This window comes from Rhinatrema bivittatum, chromosome 2 (genome assembly GCF_901001135.1).
Source record: "Rhinatrema bivittatum chromosome 2, aRhiBiv1.1, whole genome shotgun sequence".
NCBI classification, from domain to species: Eukaryota; Metazoa; Chordata; class Amphibia; order Gymnophiona; family Rhinatrematidae; genus Rhinatrema; species Rhinatrema bivittatum.
In genome coordinates this window covers 705048774-705054962 of record NC_042616.1, presented here as the reverse complement: position 1 = coordinate 705054962, position 6189 = coordinate 705048774, and positions in this window count along the sequence as shown.

Sequence of the window (6189 nt, the reverse complement as noted above, 5' to 3'; positions counted from 1 at the left end):
CAGAGCCAAGGCAGAATAAATTTGCAAGGAGACCAGATAGAAGACAAATCATGATGCAGCATCTTTTGTACAAGCTTATAGCTGCTATCTGGATTAAGTGATGCTGTAATGTCTGAGCATGTGCAAGAAGTTATGTATTTTCTCTCAGGGTCTCAATTGGATAAGCTCTCTCAGAGTTAAAAAAAATTAATAAAAAGTTGGATTTGGCACAGTTAAAGGGCTGTCACTCACCATAACAGAAAGACAGAGGCAGTGATGCTGCCTTTGTTTTTCTTTACTGGTCAGGCTAGGAGTGTGGAGACTGTAGCAGTGTTAGTGATTTTTTTGTCTCTGTCTGAGTCTCTGAGATAGGACAGCAGTGAAGTTAACTTAGCACACTGATAGACTGAAGAGAAGAGTCTTACCACTGCCAGCGTAAGTTCTTTGTGTGTGTGGAAGTCAGTGAGCACTGAGTGCACACAACACACACATACACTATATACATGACTGTGTATGTGACAGATACTTCACACAGTAGCATGGCATCATGAGTCTCAATAAATAGTATAGTGTCAATGAATAAATTCCTTTGTGATATCTAAACCCACAATAGGCAGTGCACAAAAAATTCCATCAAGCCATGTAGAGGAAAAGGGAGAGGAGGGAATGACATGACAGGAGTAGAGGATTTGTTGCAGAACCAATCCAACCTAGAAGCAGTGATAAAAAAAAAGGGCAGGGTTGTCAGGGGGGGTGTGGCCAAGATGGCGGCGGTGTAGCAGCTCCGATCAGACACTCTCCGGATTTCTTCACTTGCTTGTTTTCTTCATCGGAGAATATCCAAAAATGCCCCCGAAAAGGAAAGGTCGGGTTCGCATGTATCCTGCAGCGTTACCCCTGCCGCCCGGGCAGCGCACGATAGCGGAGCTGACTGCAAACTATTCAAAATTGGAGGCGACATGCTCCGCGGAGGTTGCCATGGGAGGAGCCGTGGCAGACCCAGGAGAAACCACTCTGAGTCCTCCAGACCCCAGGATGCCTCCAGTGCCGGTCCCCAGAGACTCCTCGAGCCCGGTGAGTGCTTTATCGATCCCTATCGGGGAATTGGGTACAGCAGCAGGAACCACCGCGGGGAGTGGGAGAGAAAATGCAGGCCTGGAGGAGACAGGAGAAGGGACGGCAGGGCCGCAGGCGGCAAGCTTGAATTTGGACTTTGCTTCCACAATGAATGCCTTCAATGGTGAAGATTTCTTTAAGTTTGAGCCCGAAGCAGGAAATGCTTTATTCCCTAAACCTGAGGTTGAATCCATGGACGCTCTCTGGGAGCTGAAAACCAAAATGGGGATGGCATTATATAAAGTAGCTCAACAACAATCAAATGTGACCCAGAAAATTGGAGGTTTTACCCAGGAATACAATGCAAAATACTTAGAACATCAACAAAAGATTATCAGGCTGGAAGAGCAAGTAAAGAAGTCTCAGGAATTGCAAGCAGCTATGTTGAAAGATCGTATCGCCATTAATAGGAAATTGGAACAGCTTGAAAATAAATCAAGGAATTTAAACCTTAGGTTTATAAATTTCCCAAAGGTTATGGGCGAACAACTGAGAGTAACTTTGAGGAAATACATGGTGGAAATTTTGAAGATTGCACCTGAAAATATTCCAGCTTTGAATAAGGTGTATTTTATGCCTCATGCAAGGCCTAGAGGTGAAGAAGCTGCTCCAGAGCTTGATCTTGCTAACTTAACAACTTTTCTGGAGACTTCTATGCCAGAAGTAATAGAGAGATCTACTCTCTTAGTTTCTTTTATTTATTCTCAAGACCTCAGTCTGGTAATGAGGAACTACTTTTCCAACATGAGAGCAGAATTCATGGGTAAATCGGTGCAGGTCTTCCCTGATTTGGCACAGGCTACCCAGGAGAGAAGGCGGGGGTTCCTGTCAATGAGACAGGACGCCCGCTCGCTGGGGGCAAGTTTTGTACTCAGGTATCCTTGTCGATGTATATTAAAGTTAGACAATGTTACTTATGTTTTCTTTGTACCTGAACAAATGAAAGAATTATTAGAGAATAGGAAAAGATTGCATTGTAATCCCCCAGTTCAGGATGCTTCAAATGTGGAGTCATAGAAAAGGAAGAATAGTTGTTATTGACCGTTAAGCTTTTTCTTTAATAAGAATTTCTAAAGAATATCTCTTTTATTTCTGGCTGTATACCCTCTGTTATATATTTGAGGCCAAGATATTTGAAAATGTTATTCTTCTTCTTAATGTAACTGTAAAGTTGCAAAAACAGAGAAAGTTATGTTTCTTTGTTTCTGTACAAAGTGATAATCCTTTGTAAATTTTGTTTAAACTAATAAAAATAAAATAATAAAAAAAAAAAGGGCAGTCCTGCCCTTAAATGGAAAAAATAATTTTGTAGCTGCAGAATGGCAGGAGAGGAAGGCAGCTCAAGGCTGAAACACATGAAACTTAGAGAGCATGTGCCCCTGCCTCCTGTTTCTCTTCTTCTTGTTTTGGAGCAGAGGGAAAAGGTGGAAGAACTATCCAAGACTGATATTAGCAGGGCAGGGGCAGAAGAAGTGCAATGCCCAAAATCAGCAGGGCCCTCCTCTTTGGTTACTACTTCTGAGGCAGTATTTTCAATAACTGATTTTGAGGAAGAATCTTGTCTCAGATTCTCTGAATCAGAACTCAAATAGCTAGTTCCAGAAGAAAATTTGGGTGGATTAGTCAGTAGCATCTTAGCCTCTGTGTGGTGATGGGGGAGATAGATGATACTGATGGTATTGAAACCAATGCCACAAAAAGAGGCCGAGCAGGTGGAGAACATAAGTGATGCCCCTAGCATTTTTACTCAGGGTCCACCCCCAAAGCAGATTATTAAATAAATAAATAAAAACACAAATAAATAAATAAATAAATACACTTCAACTTCTGTGCCAGGATCAGTTCCTAAGGATGTAGAGAAGAAATCATGGAAGACATACCTGATCTACAGACATTTTAAAGTGATGGAGAATGCATACTTTGTTCAGTGTATTCACTACAATAAGGACATCAAACAAGGGAAGCAAGTACATGCAGCATCACCTTCAGAAGCAGCACCTGCTATCATTGGTATCAAAGGAAAATGGCAATACTAGCTTGGGGAACCATTCTGCCAACCAAAATAAACACCAGAGAGAAAGGGTTAAGAAGGGGAGGACTTGTCCTCAAGCTGATCCCACAGCCTCTTCCATCAGACAGGTGGCAGGCCTGCAGTCCTCTGCTACGTGTCCACAGTGGCAGCCTACACTAGAGGAAATGGGGCGGTGTTCTGAATCACTGCCTCAGGGCAGTCAGCATCCAAAAGCATGACAGAAATGATTTCCCTTGACGACCAGCCCCTGCAGATAGTGGAGAATGTGGGCTTTAAGAATTACCTGATGTGTTAGCCTCCAGTTATAAAATTCCCTTCAGGACTACATTTAGTAGGCAGTAGAGGTGTGCATCCATTTTCCACGTATTTGTAATCCGCAACTTATTTTTTGCTATCTGTTAAATACGTGGGAAGGCGAAACGCATCGCGACTCCCCACGTATTAAACAGATTTCTGTTTTATTCGGCCTAAATAAAAATTTAAACCCCCCACCCTCCTGACCCCCCCAAGACTTACCAAAACTCCCTGGTGGTCTAGCGGTGGGGTCCGGGAACTCACTCACACCCTCGGTGCTAGTTTCATCATGGCGCCGATAGCCTTTGTCACAGGGGCTACCGGTGCCATTGGTCAGCCCCTGTCACATGGCCATCGGCGCCATCTTGTGCTCCTCCCATGTGACAGGGGCTGACCAATGGCACCGGTAGCCCCTGTGACATAGTATGGGCAAAGGCTATCGGCGCCATTTTGAGTCCTGGCGTCGGACGGCAGGTCGCTCCGGGACCCCCGTTGGACCCACAGGGACTTTTGGCCAGCTTGTGGGGGCCTCCTGACCCCCACAAGACTTGCCAAAAGTCCAGCGGGGGTCCGGGAGTGACATCCTTTCACGCCGGCTGTCCGATCCCAATACTCAAAATGGCGCCGATCGCCTTTGCCCTCATTATGACGGCGATCGGCGCCATTTTGAGTATTGGTATCGGACAGCGATTTTGAGTCTCAAAATAGCGCCGATCGCCGTCATAGGGAGGGCAAAGGCGATCGGCGCCATTTTGAGACTCAAAATCACCGTCCGATGCCAATACTCAAAATGGCGCCGATCGCCGTCATAATGAGGGCAAAGGCGATCGGCGCCATTTTGAGTATTGGGATCGGACGGCCAGCTTGCAAGGAGGTTGCTCCCGGACCCCCGCTGGACTTTTGGCAAGTCTTGTGGGGGTCAGGAGGCCTCCCCAAGCTGGCCAAAAGTCCCTGAGGGTCCAACGGGGGTCCCGGAGCGACCTGCCTTCCGACACCAGGACTCAAAATGGCGCCGATAGCCTTTGCTCATACTATGTCACAGGGGCTACCGGTGCCATTGGTCAGCCCCTGTCACATGGTAGGAGCACAAGATGGCGCCGATGGCCATGTGACAGGGGCTGACCAATGGCACCGGTAGCCCCTGTGACAAAGGCTATCGGCGCCATGATGAAACTAGCACCGAGGGTGTGAGTGAGTTCCCGGACCCCACTGCTGGACCACCAGGGAGTTTTGGTAAGTCTCGGGGGGGGGGTCAGGAGGGTGGGGGGTTGTAGTTAATTTAGTAGTAACGTATTTACAGATCGACAACTTATTGAATTCTCCATACTTCCGCATGAAACGGAATTGACTCCCCACGAATACGTATCACGTACGCAACGAAAAATTTTTGCCTGCACATCCCTAGTAGGCAGGTTATCCCTACCCTGTACAAGTAAGTAATGCCATAGCCACGTGCAGGAGCAACTGGCTACGACAGAAAGGAACAGTGTGCATTTCACCAGTGATATCTGGGCCAGCATGAATGCCACAATGCTTACCTCTCCCTGATGGCAAACTAGTGGGACCTGGCTGAGGCAGGGGCAAGCAGTAGCTCTAGTGGGGACTGATCATCAGGATGCAGGTGGGCTGTGCTGCACACTCAGGTGATGGATAACTGCCATACCTCATGCAATGTTCTATTGTCCATAAGAAAGATGCTGGCATTTTGCAGCTAGATTGGAGAGGCAGGAGTCTTCACGCAGGTTTCTTTGTGACAGACAGTTGTAAAAATATGCTAAGGGCAATAGAAGATGGGGGCTTTTAGGGTATCTGTTGCTCTGTTGCTCTGTACATTTGTTGCACCTAGCAGTGTGGAATGCCCAGGGCTGGAGTCCAAGGACAAGGGGAATCTTCTGCTGGAGAACCTGACAGGTAAAGAAAAAAAATGGGAGGGCATTTCCATAGAAGCATGAAGAGTGGGCAATTTCTCCGTGAAAGGCAGGAAGAAATTGGGATGCCTCATAAGCAGCTGATTCAAGATATTAGCACCCACTGGAACTTCACTTGCATGATTTCTTTGAATGCATGAATAAGCATGTGGATAAAGGTGAGCCAGTTGATATAGTGTATCTGGATTTTCAGAAAGCATTTGACAAAGTACCTCATGACACAATCTTGAGGAAATTATAAAGTAATGGGATAGAAGGCAATGTTCTATGGTGGAGTGAGAACTGGTTAAAAGATAGAAAACAGAGAGTTGGATCAAATGGTCAATTTTCTCAATGGACAAAGGTGAATAGTAGAGTGTCCCAAGGATCTGTACTGGGACACAGTTTTTTTTAAACATATTTATAAATTATCTAGAGATGAGAACAATGAGTGAGCTGATCAGATTTGCTGGTATTATATAATATTTCAAAGTTGTTAAATAACGGCAGAATTGTGAAAATTGCAGGAGGACCTTGTGAGACTGGGAGACTAGGCATCCAAAGGGCAGCTGCATTTAATGTGTACAAGTGGAAAATGATGCATGTAGGGAAGAGGAGCCAGTTGTTTATTATTTCAAAAAGTACAACTAGGGGACACACAATGAAGTGACCAGCTAATACATTTAAGAAAAATAAGAGAAAATATGTATTTTACTCAATTCATAATTATACTCTGGAATTTGTTGCCAGAAGATGTGGCAAAAGTTGTGAGTGTAGCTAGGATTAAAAAAACATTTGGATAAATTCCTAGAAGAAAAGTCCTTAAACCATTATTAAGCTGGCCTTGGTGAATCCACTGCT